The following is a 17,920-nucleotide window of genomic DNA, read 5'->3' as shown; positions in this document are numbered from 1 at the left end:
CAGGGAGAACTTGAAAGGCGGCCGCAGGGGAAGCTTTTCATGAGGCCGGGAGCAGGCTCTTCTGGGGGAGCAGGCTGTTCTGTCTCTGCTCCCCCTCCCTCGCGCGCAGCTTAATGAGACCGGAGCCGGAATATGATGTCATATTCCGGCCCCGGTCTTTCTAGCGCGCGAGGGAGGGGGAGCAGAGACAGAACAGCCTGCTCCCCCAGAAGAGCCTGCTCCCGGCCTCATGAAAAGCTTCCCCTGCGGCCGCCTTTCAAGTTCTCCCTGCGGCCGCCAGCACAGCTACCAGTCTGCCCACCCACAGGCAGTGGCGTACTACTTCAATAAAATGTAAGTAGTCATTTTATGTGATGGGGCTAAATTAATTAAAGGGGGGGTGGATAATGGATTAATTAAAGAATTAAAGGGGAGGGAGGTTTAATTAAGGGGGGGTGTATTAATTAAGGGGGGTGTGGATTAATTAAGGGGGGAGTGAGTATTAATTAAGGGGGTGTATTAATTAAGGGTGTGTTAATTAAGGGGGGTGTATTCATTAAGTGGGTGTATTAATTAAGGGGGAGTGAGTATTAATTAAGGGGGGTGTATTAATTAAGGGGGTGTATTAATTAAGGGGGAGTGAGTATTAATTAAGGGGGTGTATTAATTAAGGGGGTGTATTAATTAATGGGGGTGTATTAATTAAGGGGGGTGTATTAATTAAGGGGGGTGTATTGATTAATTAAGGCGGGAGTGAGTATTAATTAAGGGGTGTGTGGATTAATTAAGGGGGTTGTATTAAGGGGTGTATTAATTAAGGGGGGTGTGGATTAATTAAGGGGGGTGTATTAATTAAGGGGGGAGTGAGTATTAATTAAGTGTGGTGTATTAAGGGGGAGTGAGGATTAATTAAGGGGTGAGTGGATTAATTAAGGGGGATGTATTAATTAAGGGGGTGTATTAATGGGGGTGTGGGTTAATTAAGGGGGTCTATTAATTAAGGGGGGTGTATTAAGGGGGAGTGAGGATTAATTAAGGGGTGAGTGGATTAATTAAGGGGTGAGTGGATTAATTAAGGGGGATGTATTAATTAAGGGGGTGTGGATTAATTAAGGGGTGTGTGGATTAATTAAGGGGGGTGTATTAAGGGGGAGTGAGGATTAATTAAGGGGGTGTAATAATTAAGGGGTGTGTGGATTAATTAAGGGGGGTGTATTAATTAAGGGGTGTGTTGATTAATTAAGGGGGTGTATTAATTAAGGGGGAGTGAGGATTAATTAAGGGGGGTGTATTAATTAAGGGGGGGTGAGGATTTATTAAGGGGGGTGTATTAATTAAGGGGTGTGTGGATTAATTAAAGGGGGCTGTGGATTAAAGAATTAAAGGGGGAGGTTTACATAATGGGGGTGCAGGGTTTTTTTGATTAAGGGGGTTGCAGTATTCTATTTATTAAGGGAGGATGTGCACTGCAGATTTTTGGTTTTTTGTTAAGGGGGTGTGCAGGTTTTTTGTTATTAAGAGGGGTTGTGCACGTTTTTGTTTTTTATTAAGGGGGTGTGCAGGGTTTTTTATTAAGGGGGTGTGCAGGATTTTTATGTGTAGGGAGTGAATGAAATTTATGCGATCGGGGTGCAGGGTTTTTATGTGTAGGGAGTGTCTGAAATGTATGTGATCGGGGTGCAGGGTTTTTATATGAAGGGCGAGACAAGGGGCTTTGTAGAAAGGGGCAGGGCAGGAGTTTTCTAGAAGGTTCTCACCAGCCCCTTTCTACAAAAGCACTGGTCTTCCCCCTTCTACAAAACTGGCGCATTTTACAAATTTTACAAGCAGTTTACAAATTTGTGCAATAAATATTATTGAAAACATTGAAAAAATATGTGGGTGTTTTCTTACATTTTTATTATGGGGGGGGGGGGGGGGGGGTTGCCACACTCAGGGTCCGCCCCGGGTGCCAAATGCTCTAGGTACGCCCCTGCCCACAGGTACTAAAAAATATGTATGTCAGTGGAAGTGTGTGTGTGTGTCATGCTGTGTGTGTTTGTGTCTGTCTGTCATGGTGTGTGTGTATGTGTCTGTGTCATGCTGTGTGTGTGTGTCTGTATCATGCTGTGTGTGTGTCTGTCTGTCTGTGTCATGCTGTGTGTGTCTGTGTCATGCTGTGTGTGTCTGCGTCATGCTGTGTGTGTGTGTGTCTGTGTCATGCTGTGTGTGTCTGCGTCATGCTGTGTGTGTGTGTCTGCGTCATGCTGTGTGTGTGTGTCTGTGTCATGCTGTGTGTGTCTGTATCATGCTGTGTTTATGTCTGTGTCATGCTGTGTATCTGTCTGTGTCATGCTGTGTGTGTGTGTCTGTATCATGCTGTGTGTCTGTCTCTGTCATGCTGTGTCTGTATCATGGTGTGTGTCTGTCATGGTGTGTGTGTATGTCTGTCATGGTGTGTGTGTGTGTGTCTGTCTGTGTCATGCTGTTTGTGTGTCTGTGTCATGCGGTGTGTGTGTGTCTGTATCATGCTGTGTGTCTGTCTGTGTCATGCTGTGTCTGCATCATGGTGTGTGTCTGTCATGGTGTGTGTGTGTGTCTGTCATGGTGTGTGTGTGTGTCTGTCATGGTGTGTGTGTGTGTCTGTCTGTGTCATGCTGTGTGTGTGTCTGTGTCATGCGGTGTGTGTCTGTCTGTGTCATGCGGTGTGTGTCTGTCTGTGTCATGCTGTGTGTCTGTCTGTGTCATGCAGTGTGTGTGTGTCTGTCTGTGTCATGCAGTGTGTGTGTGTGTCTGTCTGTGTCATGCTGTGTGTCTGTCTGTGTCATGCTGTGTGTCTGTCTGTGTCATGCTGTGTGTCTGTCTGTGTTACGCTGTGTGTCTGTCTGTGTCATGCTGTGTGTCTGTCTGTGTCATGCTGTGTGTCTGTCTGTCTGTGTTACGCTGTGTGTGTGTCTGTGTTACGTTGTGTGTGTGTCTGTCTGTGTTACGCTGTGTGTGTGTCTGTCTGTGTTACGCTGTGTGTGTGTGTCTGTATGTGTCATGCTGTGTGTCTGTCTGTGTCACGGTGTGTCTGTATCATGCTGTGTGTCTGTCTGTGTCATGCTGTGTGTCTGTCTGTGTCATGCTGTGTGTCTGTCTGTCTGTGTTACGCTGTGTGTGTGTCTGTGTTACGTTGTGTGTGTGTCTGTCTGTGTTACGCTGTGTGTGTGTCTGTCTGTGTTACGCTGTGTGTGTGTGTCTGTATGTGTCATGCTGTGTGTCTGTCTGTGTCACGGTGTGTCTGTATCATGGTGTGTGTCTGTCATGGTGTGTGTGTGTGTGTGTCTTTCTCTGTCATGGTGTTTGTGTGTGTGTCAGTCGTGGTGTGTGTGTGTGTCAGTCGTGGTGTCTGTGTGTGTTTTTAAAAATAGTGTTTTACTCACCTTTTTTTTTTCCAACGTCGTGCTGGTCTCTGCCTCTATGACTGAGATCATCAAGCTTGATGATCTCAGCACATCCGCACTGACACAGGAAGCGCCTCTAGTGACCGTCTGAGTGTCTGTCACTAGAGGTGTCACTAGGAAGCAATGTAAACACTGCCTTGTCTCTGCAAAGTCAGTGTTTACATTCAAAAGCCTGCAGGGACAGGCTATAGACACCAGAACCACTACATTAAGCTGTGTGTGTGTGTGCCTGCTAGTGAGTGAGCTTGTGTTTTTATGTCAATGAGCTTATGTATATTAGTGAAATTGTTTGTCTATGAGGCTGTGTATCAATGAGCTTGTGTGTGTCAGTGAGATTGTCTGTGTCTGCATGTGAGTATGCTTACTGTATAATTAAATGTTTTACTCTGAAAGGACCAATATATTATATTAGAAAAAGCAATATATATATATATATATATATATATATATATATATATATATATATATATATATATATATATATATTGCGACAATATATGGCGCAATGACTTATGGGGCTGGCATAGATTTTTTTTTCCAGGGCTGCTTTGTATCCCCAGTGCGGCCCTGCCCTTTAGTCTTATTGGGGGATGTAGCATGATACTGAAAAGGGAAATTCTTCAGACTAAAGATAGGATTAGAATTGTGCTTAAAGTGGGTCTCTTGCAGACAAATTATGTCAGCCTTCAAATCTTGAATTTCTTTAAGTATCATATATCTCTTATCTGGTGCATTTAGGCCTCTCACATTATGTGTATATAACTTCATAGCTCAAATCACAGGCATCTAAGGGGAGAGAGAGAGAAAAAAAGGGGGGGAGGGGAGAAAAGGAAACTTAAATTAACCTAAATTAAATTAAATACAAATAAATAAAGTATAATACAGTGAATTGATCTAAATCTAAGCGTCTTAACGTGACACTTCTTAGAATGGGGGTTAAAGTGGGCGGAGCGGGCCCCTGAGTGACGGCAATAGAGGGCTCAACATTCATTTTCTTTCTCTCCTTTTTTTTCTTTCTCCACTCTGTTTTTCCTATCTTCTTCCTTTTTTTCCTTCTTTCCTTTAAACTTCTCCCCTCCTCCCCCTTTGTCCTCTCTCCCTGCCCCTCTCTCTTCTCTGTCCTCTTCTCTCCATTATACAACAAATAGAGAAGTTTAGGCTGATATTAATAATATTAATAAGAGATTCTTCCAACTTAAAGATTTATACTTTCTGTGACCCTTTATTATATATAATTTTACCAACCCAAATATTATTTTAACCTATAGATTAAAAATTAAATATAATCCTTCGGGAAAATAGAATAGTAAGAGTACTCAAAATCAAAGAAGATCTCCTAAACAGTGTTATCTAGGATATTCTCTAAAAATAAATCATAGAGAAAATAATCTGTTAGGCATTTTCTTTTTTTCTTTTTTTTTTTTTTATCAATTTATTTTTATTAAGATATTTTAATACAAAGACAGGACAAATATGACATAAAAAATACACTACAGCACCGAAGGAGGAATTACCGCATGGACATCCTCCTTCGGGTAAACGTACAAAGCACAGAGTATTTTGATTGGGTCATGTAAATCTGTTGGATAACTATTACTATACATATAAAGTTGAACTTAGAATGTCAATATATCAAGTCATCCCATATCTAAAGTGTCAATACTCATGCAGAAAAACAAATACATACATATATATAACCGGACAGAAATAACGAAAATAGATCATCAAGTCTAAGATTCCAAATTAGGAGAAGTATGAAGAATAAAGATCAATAATAAGTCTGATATCGATATCCAATAGGTATATGGCAAGGGAGCAGATGTTCATGTTTATGCCAGCCCCTTAATCCTATCAATAAGATTAGCGTATAACATCAAAGTATCTGCATTAGGGTAGTCATTCATAAGTATAATCCCTTTTTCCATCTCTAGTTGATATAACAGTTGAGCTAAAACTTGGTCTCTATTAGCGATCAAAATGCTTTTCCAAGATCTCGCGATAAGGATTTTAGTTGCTAGTAAGCAGTGTAGAGTTACGATTTCATGAACACCATGTAATTTTTCCCTCATAATGTGAAGGAGAGCAATTTCTGGTTTGTGCTCTAGTCTAAGTCCCCCAATCCTGTATATTAAGTTAAATGAGATACTCCACAAAGGCTTAATTCTACGACATGCCCACCAAATATGAAGCATAGAGCCATCTTGTTGAAAACACCGCCAGCAGTTTGGTGGGTTGGAGACCGATATTTTTGCTAGTCTAGTCGGTACCAGATACCATCTGTACATAATTTTAGTAAAGGTCTCTAGAATATTTAGACAATGTATAGCTTTTTAAGTCATCAAAAAGGATTTACACCAACTATCAAGTGAGATATAAATTGCCAAGTCATTTTCCCATTTAGTTAAGGCATTAGGGATAACTGGGATACCTTTTAGTTTAATTAATTCAATCGCCAAAGAAAACACCTTTTTAGCCCTTAAATTGGAAAAGATTTTTCTAAACAGTTTTCCCGCTTGACCATTAAGGACTAGTAGTTTGTCTTTAAGATAGCTCTTTAAGCGGAGGTAATTAAATATTTCTCTGGAGGGTAGATCCAACAGGGCTTTGAGTTCTTCAAAGCTTTTAAGTTGTTTATCAGTATAAAGATCTTTTATCTTAAAATTAGGATCTCTGTACCAATTTACTAACTTAATCTCCAGCATAAACATTTCCATAGAGCTTAAATCTAAATTTTCGAGTATTTTTTTATTAATTTTTAGTTTTCTCTTTATAGTATTCCATTCTTTTAATGTTTGAATTAAAGGTAAAGGGTAATGAGAAGGGATCTCAGCTATTTGATTATTCTGGCTGGCTTCTCTCCATAGGAGAATTTCAAGGTTGTCCAGTCCAGTTCTGGCTGTTTCGATCTTATACCAGGCTTGATTTTTAGACTCACTTAATTGTAAATTACTGGCGTGTATCAACATATTAGCCTGATAAATTTGGGAGATTAAGGGATATCCTAATCCCCCCTGTTGTGTTTTCCTGGAAAGGGTATACGTATTAATTCTCGGTCTCTTTCCTCTCCATATATAAGATGTAAAACTATTCTGTAACATGGTTAACCAATGTATAGAAATCGAAAGTGGGAGCATCCCAAAGAGGTAGGCCCATTTCGGGATTATATAGGCTTTAATAGTGTTAATCCTTCCCCACCAGGAGATTTCATGTACTCTCCATTCTTTTAATAGAGCGTTAGTTTCTTTTAACAATTTCAAAAAATTAGTTTCCATGGTCCTTTTTGTATCTGAAGATATAATCACCCCCAGATAAGGAAACTCTTTTTTTGTCCATTTAAAATCAAACTCTTTCTTTAACAAAGTTAATTTATCACTTTGTATATTAGTGGACAGAGCTATTGTTTTATTCATATTCAAACTATAATTTGAGACAGTGCTGTAGTTGTCAAATTCTTGTATTAGGTATGGGAGCGAGACGTGAGGCTCTGTTATAGAAATTAGGATATCATCTGCGTACAGACAAATTTTCCAAACATCATTACTTGGACCCATTCCTTTAATCTCATGATTTTGTCTAATATTATTCGCTAAAGGCTCTATTGATAATACATATAGAAGGGGGGAAAGAGGACACCCCTGCCTTGTCCCATTATTTATACTGAACCATTCTGAGCACATATCACGAGTTACAATGCGGGCCGACGGGTTCGAATATATAGCCCCAACTGCATCCATAAACCACCCCTCAAAACCAAATTGAGAAAGAGTTCTCCTCAGGAACCCGCCACCCGACCCTGTCAAAGGCTTTTTCTGCATCCACCGACAGGGTCAGGAGGGGGGTTCCCTCAGCCTGCGCCCAGTCCAACAAATTTAGGACCCTACGCGTATTGTTAAATGAGTGCCTACCTAACATAAATCCTATCTGGTCCTGATGGATAAGTGATGGCAATATTGTTTTTAAACAATCCGCTAGAATTGCGGCATAAAGTTTAATATCAACATTGATCAACGAAATAGGGCGATAATTGCTCACTTCATATGAGGTTTTACCTTGTTTTAAAATTGGAGTGATATGAGCCCTTAATAGATCTACAGAAGCAGATCCCTTAGTCGCCAGTTCATTAAAGGTGTTCGTTAATAGAGGAAGAAGTTGTTTTTTAAAGACCTTATAGAACAAATTCGTATACCCATCCGGACCTGGAGCTTTTCTGTTGACCAGCTTTTCAATAGCTAATTCAACTTCATTCTGAGATATAGTTCCATTAAGTCTCAATTTTTGCTCAGGGGACACTTTCGACAGATTAGATTTTTCCAAATATTTCTCGATCCCATCCATATCAGATGACTTATTCAAATTGTATAAATTCTCGTAAAATTACCTAAATTTATTAGCTATTTCATCTGGTTTGTAGACAAAGTTTTTACCATCTCCCAATTTGGATATTTTTTGTGCAGCCCTTTTTTTCTTTAATTTGTTAGTTAACATTGAGTCAGCGCGGTTACTCTTATAGTAATAACTAATGTTAAGTTTTTTTAGATTACGTTCTATCCTAATTTTAAGCTGTGCGTTTATCTTTTCTTGGCAGATTTTAATAGCTGATGTTCTCCTTTCGGAAAAAACTTGCTTATTAGCTTTAGCGAGGTTATAGAATTCTATATAGAGCTCTGACAAAATCTTATCTACATTCTTTTTTTGATGACTTGCTAATTTTATCCAGTATCCCCTGATGACTACTTTAAAGGAACACCATAGGCATTCTTTAGATATATCCTCAGATGAATTCTCCTTAATAAAATAATCCATAAGTTTCTCTATATGATCTACATTAGTTTTATCCTTTAATAGATAGTCTGCCAATCTCCAGATCGAGGGGGGTCTTCGGGTTCTCATCATATCTGCAATTACCATATCATGGTCTGACCATGTATTTTCAACGATAGAGATTGTAGACATCGTCTGGATTAGATTTAGATTACCCATAATCATGTCTATCCTCGCTGATGAATTATGAGGGATGGATCTATGGGTCGTATTCTTTTCATTAGGATGGAATAGTCTCCAACAGTCATACAATTCTGCTTTCTTTAGCACTCTATTTAATGATGCTGCCTGTCTTTTCAGGGATTTGTCTATTTTTTGATTTTTAGCTAATTGTTTGTCCATTAGGGTATCACAAATACAGTTAAAATCCCCCGCAATCATAACTATACCCTTTTTTACTTGCTCCACCATGTCTAGAATTTTAAGCAATGTTTTAATTGGATCCTTATTGGGTAGATATACATTAACCAGAGTGTAATCTATCCCATTCATTTGACCAACCAGTATAATAAACCTCCCGTCTGGATCTAGATAGTTAAAGCAACAGTCAAAATTAACTTCTCTAGAGAAAATTATTGAGACTCCGCATTTTTTTTCCCTTGTATAGAAGCAGAAAAAATCAGAGGATAATTTTTATACGACCAAAATTTCTTCGCGTCCGCCATCCAGTGGGTTTCCTGAATAAACCCTATTTGTATACGTTGTTGAACAAGGGTATTATATAAATACCCTCGTTTAATAGGGGAATTGAGACCTTGAGCATTAATAGTTAAAACTCTAACTATACTTCAACCTAATCTTCTTTCTCATGCTCCCTGACCATATAAGCGAAATATCCGACCGGTTACACAGATTACATGACTGACCAAACATAAAAACATATATATTTACATAGAAACCTGGAATACAAAAAAGTATTCCATATACTGGGAATCCCATAGAGTCCCACAGGGAGGGGTATTATAGATTGGAGTATCTTATTAGGAGAGAGAGCGGAGGGAGAAAGAAAGAAATTGTAATAACAGGCCCATATAGCATTATTTTTAAGAAACATTATAGTTCTCTATACCGTTTCGTCTATTACTTATTGTTATTCCCAACATCATAAAGAAAGATTTAAGGATCGCGTCTTCACTATGTCCACTCTATACATATGAGATTAATTATAACAAAACAAAAAACTAAAGATACTAAATGTGCAATTAATTACAGTGTCATGCTTAGTAATACTAGAAAGTGGTTTAACTAAGGGTCCTAAATCCTAATTCAGGGGCCTAGGCCCGTATTTCATTTTGTGAAAAAAACAAAGTGAAGAATAAAAATAAACCAGAAATACTAATAGTGTTATCTACTATCATCACCAATCCCTTATATCCTTATATACTTCAAAGACAAAAAAAAAAAAAAAAAAAAAAAAAAAAAAGGCATTTTCATTGGGCAAATCTGCTGATATACTTTTAATAAGTTATTTTGAATCAGCATTGATAATCACATTTTTCAAATGTTCATATATACTATTGTAGCCTCAAGTAAAGAGAGAATTCCAAAGATACTTAACATCAAAGGGGATCTTACTAAACAAAATTATTAAGGATATTCTTTAACGTATGTCCAAGAAAGAGTATTTCATAAGGCATTTTCCATTAGACATTCAGTTAATATACTATTATCCTTGGTGTGTCAGTTGAATATATAGTTTTGTAATTTTGCATAGTTGTTTTCAAATTAAGTCTATTGCATAACAATGTACGTATATGGTATAATGACTGTTGATTTTAAGTTTACTCATATCTATCAAACGTTTATAAACCTAGTAAATAGTAATTAAGTCCGAACGGATGAACTGCTGCTTACACTTTTATATATATAAAAAAAGCCCTTTAATCCTTACTGTGTGTAGCGGAGGGCAGGTATTAAAGACCACAATCTCCGCTGGTTCCACGAGTACATCCACAGTCAGCGCTGAAAGGTAAGACAAATCCCCAAATCCTCCCAATAACCGGACGAAACACAGTTTGGGAGTCAACTAACTCGTTTTATTCACAGCTGGCATATTTATACAGTTCCCCATGCAAGGGGTTTCCAGACAGTAAATCCAGGGGATTTCTCCCATCATACATTGTAACTTTCCCAACAGGCTGTGCTGCACGAGAAGGATACTCCCACTAAAATGGACGATTAAGTGGATTATCCCCTCGTGCAGCAGAACTGACAATCTATATTAAAATACGGTTTTCACATTTTATTCTGTAGATTTAAATGACCGAACGTTCGGCAGGTAGCTGGGGTCTGAGCGCACCTTTCGTGAGAATACCGCTCAGATCCAGGCGGAATTGACCGAACGCCGCCCAAATATAACTTTACATAGAAGTTCCCCTCAATCTGTCGAACATATCCAGGAGAACGATTCTACCGAAAACCGGGCTCCCGAATGGCTTGGAAGTGCAGCGGTGCTCGCATCATCGAGTAGCCGTTTTTGGTTCCAGGCACTCGACGACCAAGCACCGCTGCCAAATAGACGAATCCAAGATGGCCGACCGCCGCATGGTCGGTAGTCGAACGACGGCCACCCAGAATAGTCTATAATTACCGATTGCAACATTGTTGCAATCGGTTAACAATTGCCACACGACCCTAAGTGTGTGGTCTATCAGGGGAGCCCTTATTCGTTCGGCGAACGGCTTAAGTCACCGCTGTTCGTCGAACGAAGTACTTGTATGCTGGTAGCTTACGGCTGCCAGCATGCGAATCAACATAACATAACACATACACAGCAAATATACATGGCACATAATACAGCCTCCAGACAACCTTCCCAGATTATAGTTCCACAGTGGCTAGGTTTGCCACAATGCTCCCCCAAAATCAAGCCGGCATACACAGTCTGATCCCAACGGATCGGCTTGGGGAGGTCCGGGAAAATACTCACAGATCACTTTTCAAGTTCAGTTTGTCTAGATAACCCGTCGGCGTTACCGTTTTGCTTCCCTGGGCGATAGTGTATCGTAAAGTCAAAGGGCTGCAGCGCCAAACTCCAGCGCAGCAGCCGGCCGTTGTCTCCTGCTACACGGTTAAGCCACACCAACGGGTTGTGATCTGTGAGTAGGGAGAAAGGTTGTCCGTACAAATAGGGCTGTAATTTCTTAAGGGCCCACACCACGGCCAGGCACTCCTTCTCAATGGCGGCGTAGCTTACTTCGCGTGGTAATAGCTTTCGGCTCAAGTATGCTACGGGGTGTTCGCCGCCATCAGTTCCAACTTGGCTCAGCACTGCCCCCAATCCAAACATTGAAGCGTCTGTGTGGACAAGAAATCGTTTAGTTGGATCAGGAGCATTCAGTACTGGAGCATTGATTAGTGCCGTTTTTAGTTGTTGGAAGGCCTGGTCACACTCTGGGGCCCAGATAACCTGTCGAGGAAGATTTTTACGGGTCAAGTCAGTCAGGGGTTTGGCCAGGGCGCTATAATTGGGTACAAACTTCCTATAGTACCCGGCGGTACCTAGAAATGCTAACACCTGGGTTTTCGTTCTAGGGGTTGGCCATTTAGCTACCGCTTCTACTTTAGCGGGTTCGGGTTTCTGTCGCCCGCTTCCCACCCTGTGGCCCAAGTACTGCACCTCTGCCATCCCTATATGGCATTTACTGGGTTTCAGCGTCAATCCTGCCTCTCCAATGCGATCGAGTATGGCCCCTATGTGTTGTAGATGTTCGGCCCAGGTCTGACTGAATATAGCTATATCGTCTAAATAGGCACAGGCGTATTCCTGGAATCCATCCAGTAGCCGATCTACCATCCGCTGGAAGGTTGCCGGAGCGTTTTTCATCCCGAATGGCATGACCCTAAATTGGTACAAGCCAAACGGGGTGACAAACGCCGACTTAGGGATGGCATCCTCGGCTAGTGGAATCTGCCAGTATCCTTTGCATAGATCTATGGTAGTGAGATACTGACCCCGTGCCATCTTATCCAGCAGCTCGTCTATCCGGGGCATCGGGTAGGCATCAGACACCGTTTTGTCATTTAGCCTCCGGTAGTCGACACAGAAACGTGTCGTGCCGTCCTTTTTGGGTACCAACACTACCGGCGATGCCCAGGGGCTATCTGAATGCTCGATCACCCCTAGCTGTAACATTTCCGCTATTTCCTTTTCCATGTGAGCCCTGACGGCTTCAGGAACGCGGTACGGAGTCTGCCGCATGGGTAGCTGTCCTGGGGTTTCAACTCGGTGGGTGGCCAGCTGAGTGTACCCTGGTAAATTGGAGAAGGTAGCCCCTTTCGCTACGATCAACTCTTGTACCTGGGCACGCTCCTGTGGGCTTAGCCGCTCCCCCAGCTGAACCCCCTTGGAGGGCTCGGTCTGCTCCTCCGGTTCCAATAGGTCGGGTAGGGGTAAATTCTCCTGATCCTCCGAGGCTGAGGCGCATATCGCCGCCACGTCCTCTATCCTCTCATGGTAGGGTTTGAGCATGTTCACATGGAGCATGCGTCTCTTCCCTACCCCTGAGCAGGGGCCAATCACGTAGGTGGTGTCACACTTCTGTTCCACCACCTGGTATGGGCCTTGCCAGATGGCCTGCAGCTTGTCTGTGCGGACAGGTTTTAAAATCAAAACCTTCTGTCCCACCTGAAAGCTGCGGTCCCTGGCTCCCTTATCGTACCAACGGCGCTGGCGTTGCTGGGCCGCCTGAAGGTTGGTGCGCACCTCCTGAGTCAGCGCCTCCAGACGGTCCCTGAATTCCAGCACGTAGGATACGATAGGGGTTCCATCTGGGCTACTCTCTCCCTCCCAATGCTCTCTAATGAGATCTAATGGTCCCCGCACCCTCCTCCCGAACAACAATTCAAACGGGGAAAATCCGGTGGACTCTTGGGGTACCTCTCTATAGGCGAAAAGTAAATGGGGTAGAAAACGTTCCCAGTCTCGGTGTGCCTCCCCAAACGTACGGAGCATTTGCTTTAACGTACCATTAAATCTTTCGCATAACCCATTGGACTGGGGATGGTATGCAGAATTTATTATGGGCTTAATGCCACATATTTTCCATAGTTGCTGAGTGACCTCGGCGGTGAATTGGGTGCCCCTATCAGATATTATTTCTTGGGGAAACCCTACCCGGGAGAATATTTTCATCAATGCCTCGGCTACTGTCTCGGCATGGATATTTGAGATAGCTACGGCCTCGGGGTATCGGGTGGCATAGTCCACTACCGTCAAGATATACTTTTTACCGGAGGGACTGGGTTTGGATAGTGGCCCCACTATGTCTACGGCCACTCTACTGAACGGTTCGGAAATGATCGGGAGGGGACATAATTTCGCTTTGTGGCGGTCACCTCTTTTGCCTACTCGCTGACATATATCACAGGACGTGCAGTAGTGTCTCACATCTTTAGAAATCCCTGGCCAGAAAAATGCATGTGTCAATCTATATCGGGTGCGAGTCACCCCTAGATGTCCGGATAAGGGAATATCGTGCGCAATCTTAAGTAGCTCGGGCCGGTACTTTTGGGGAACCACTAACTGTTTGGTAGACACTGTGGCGGACCCCCCCACTCCTCGTTCTGCAATGCGATACAGTAGCCCTTTTTCCCACGTATACCGCTCCCCCTCTGTTCCCGCTTGGTCATTGCGTACCCTGTCCCTATACACCTGTAATGTGGGATCTGCTTTTACCTCGGCTTCAAACTTAGCTGGGGTATCCCAGGGCATACGTATCGGGTGAGGGTCTTGGTCTCTTACCTGAGCCTCAGAGTGTGTAGGTGGAGCCGTGGTGCGGGCTTGTTGCCGGGTGGTGACTGGTTGTGCCTCTTGGTAGGGAGCTTGGGGAACAAAAGCAGAGGTCATCTGTCCTAGGTCATTCCCCAGTACCACATCCGCAGGTAGGTTTTGCATGAGACCTACTTCTACAACTCCCTCCCCCACACCCCAATTCAAATGTACTTTAGCAGTGGGCAAACGGTACACTGCTCCCCCTGCTACCCTCACGGCCACTGATCCCCCAGTGTGAGCGGTCCCGGAAACTAGGTGGGGTGCAATCAAAGTGAGGGTGGCTCCGGAATCGCGAAGCCCCTGTAACTCTTTCCCCTCCAGCGTTACCAGGTGCCGATGATGTTGTCTGTTGTCAGTAGCTCTGACCGACATCACCTCATGTAATACTCCTAGTGGTTCCTCCGGTTGTACACTCCACAGTTCTTGGGCCGCTGGTTCCCGCTGATAATAGTGGGCTGCAGCCCTTGGGGCTGGGTTTGGTCGGGCTTGGTTCCAGGTGGGTCTGCCCCGGTTTTGGGTGCATTCCCGGGCTATATGCCCCCACTGTTTGCAAGAGTGGCACTGGATATTGGCACGGCCGTTGTACCGGGAAGCCGGTGGTACATTCCCTGGGGCTGTGCGAAAAGGGGTTGTAGTGGGACTTGGGGTAATGGGAGTGCTGGGTGACCCCGTGGGTCGTGGGTAGCCCTTGGAGAGGGTTACCTGATGTCTCCTTGCGTCAAAATGCTGGTCGGCCAATTGTGCTGCCTCGGTTAGGGTGAGAGGTTTCCTGTCTCTTACCCATTCTTTGGTCATTGGAGCTAGTCCATCAAAAAATTGCTCCAGCAGTAGTAACTGCCGCAATCCTTCCATGGTCGTGGCTTGGCTCGCTTGTATCCACCCTTTGGATGCTTGGTCTAACTTGTGTGCCCACTCGGCATGTGAGTCTTTCTCTGGTTTCTTTAGGTCTCTAAATTTTCGCCGGTAGGCTTCTGGGGTGATGGCATACCGGTCTAGTATCGCTCGTTTTACTTTCTCATAGTCCTTGCTGTCCTCGCTGGGTACAGCGCGGTATGCATCGGCTGCCCGCCCTGCTAGTCTGCTTGCCAGCAGGGGGACCCATGTGGGTCGTGCCAAGTCATGTAAATCACACAGCCTCTCAAAATCTTGTAAAAACCCATCGATTTCCTCCTTCTCCTCGCAAAATACTTTAAATGCTTGATAAGGAACTTTGGGTGGTACCTGGCTGTGTGATGACTCGGTCGTGGTCCCGGTCCGAGGGGTTGCATACTGTGGGCTGTGTGCCATCACGTACTCCTGCACATTCGCCATTACTAGGTTCATCATGTCCGCTGATATAGGCTGTGGTAAAAATGCCAGCCTGGTCCTCATTTCTCTCTCATAGAGCGTTTCTTCCATGACTACTGGGGGTGTAGCGCTGCGGGCTTGGTCTCCCTCCATTAGCTCGGCAATTAGTACAGCCTTAGGTTTGCTGCTGGCTACTTTACCCCTGGCTTCCAGTAGATCTTTTAGTGTCTGTTTCTTTAATTTAGAATAATCCGTCTCCATTCACTTCGGTAGTCGGTTCTTTCGTTGGGTTCTGCTTGCCATTCCCTTTTCCTCCTTCGGCAGTTACGATTTGCACGAATTGCGCTCTTTCGGCTGTAAGGTCGGATCCCGTCGGAATTGACCGAACGCCGCCCAAATATAACTTTACATAGAAGTTCCCCTCAATCTGTCGAACATATCCAGGGGAACGATTCTACCGAAAACCGGGCTCCCGAATGGCTTGGAAGTGCAGCGGTGCTCGCATCATCGAGTAGCCGTTTTTGGTTCCAGGCACTCGACGACCAAGCACCGCTGCCAAATAGACGAATCCAAGATGGCCGACCGCCGCATGGTCGGTAGTCGAACGACGGCCACCCAGAATAGTCTATAATTACCGATTGCAACATTGTTGCAATCGGTTAACAATTGCCACACGACCCTAAGTGTGTGGTCTATCAGGGGAGCCCTTATTCGTTCGGCGAACGGCTTAAGTCACCGCTGTTCATCGAACGAAGTACTTGTATGCTGGTAGCTTACGGCTGCCAGCATGCGAATCAACATAACATAACACATACACAGCAAATATACATGGCACATAATACAGCCTCCAGACAACCTTCCCAGATTATAGTTCCACAGTGGCTAGGTTTGCCACACTGTGTAGTGCCTAGGTAATTATATAACCTGCTCAACATGTCTAGTATAACCCATTTTATATTAAGGGGGGGGGGGACTGTTAAGGACAATAATAGACAATTTAGTAAAATGCCTATTTACTCCATTTAACTAAACAAACTCACATTATAATAATGACTACTCAAAATATCTCGCTATAAGCTACCCCTCCCGTTGACAGTGTACAAGATGGCGATGGAATCTGGGGAAGAACATTATGACACTTGTCCCACTGCGTGACGTTATTATCAGTAGGATGTGCTTTGATTAAAACCACTTAACACCTAACCAATTATTGATGTATTCCTCTCTGTTATCTATCATTATGCATATTATGTATTAGTGCTTTATAAGGGGGTTCAACCCCCGAAAATAAACATTCCTCAGTTGATTCATTAACCAGAATCTTGTGTCCGGTGTGAATTACTCGGGAAGTGTGCACGCTGTACAACCTTTTAATCTGGACAGGGGCAGATACTCAGGATATCATCAAACGCTTGGTTTGATTTCCCCAACAGGTTATGTTGCCTTTGAGACTGTATGGTAACACATGAATGATAATTAACCCCATGATAGCATACCATTTACAAAAGTAGACAATCCAAGGTATTACAAATGGGTTATGTCCAGTCTTTTTTTAGTAGCCAGTTAGTCACAAACACTGGTCAAAGTTAGCATTCATATTTGTTTGTGTGTGTGAAAACTGCAAAAAACAAATTTTAACCCTAATTTTGGCCGGTGTAAGAATAACCATACTCCATTTGCAATACCTTGGGTTGTCTACTTTTGAAAATGGTATGCCATCATGGGGGTAATTCTCATTCCTGGGCTACCATACGGTTTCAAAGGCAACACCAATCTGGCAAATTTTAATGTACAAAAAAGGAAATTCAAGTCTTATATTTGACTCAGTAACTTTTGAAAACACCATAAAAACTGTACACCTGTACATGGTGGGTACTGTTATACTCGGGAGACTTTGCTGAACACAATTATTAGTGTTTCAAAATAGTAAAACGTATCACAGCAATTGTATTGTTAGTGAAAGTGCCGTTTGTGTGTGAAAAATTCAAGACAAGGCCCTTTCACTGACGATATCATCGTTGTGATATGTTTTACTGTTTTTGTCGTGGGGAAGGCTAGCTCAGAGGGTAACAGAGTGCAGCTCTATCCCCAAAAAGGTTAGTTTAGTTGTGGGGCCGATAGTTTTTGATGGAGACAATGGTACACCAAGTGTGGAAAAAGGTGCTGAAGTACTGCTGATAGCGGTGGGTGTCTTTGCCCCTGGCTCTATCAGTAAGAAGTTGTCTAAGTGGATGACAGAGTGACACCTGAGGACGTTCAGAAGCAGCCAGCATAGAGTCTCAGCGAAGATATCAAACAATTTGGGGCTGCTTCGAGAACCGACAGTGAGTCGTGTGGAAAAGTAGTACTTTTCTCGCCATTTAACACCGTGCAAGTGCCAGAGTGAGGTGGTGCATGGGTAGTAATTTGAAAGCGTTTGTGATGTCCGTTTTGCTGAGCCAGGGGCGACTACCAGTTGAGATAATGGATTGTATGGCGTTGTCAATTGTTACGTACTGAAGTGAGAATTCGTCTGCGGGTATGAGTGCGTTAATACTGGGAACAAAAGAGGAGTGCGGTGCCGATAAATAAATAATTTGCTGTTTTTTATTAGAATACTTGTGTACTGCGACACCAATGGGGTTAGTGCGCCAGG

This window comes from Pelobates fuscus, chromosome 9 (assembly GCF_036172605.1).
Source record: "Pelobates fuscus isolate aPelFus1 chromosome 9, aPelFus1.pri, whole genome shotgun sequence".
NCBI classification, from domain to species: domain Eukaryota; kingdom Metazoa; phylum Chordata; class Amphibia; order Anura; family Pelobatidae; genus Pelobates; species Pelobates fuscus.
Note: the sequence above shows the minus strand (reverse complement) of the source record.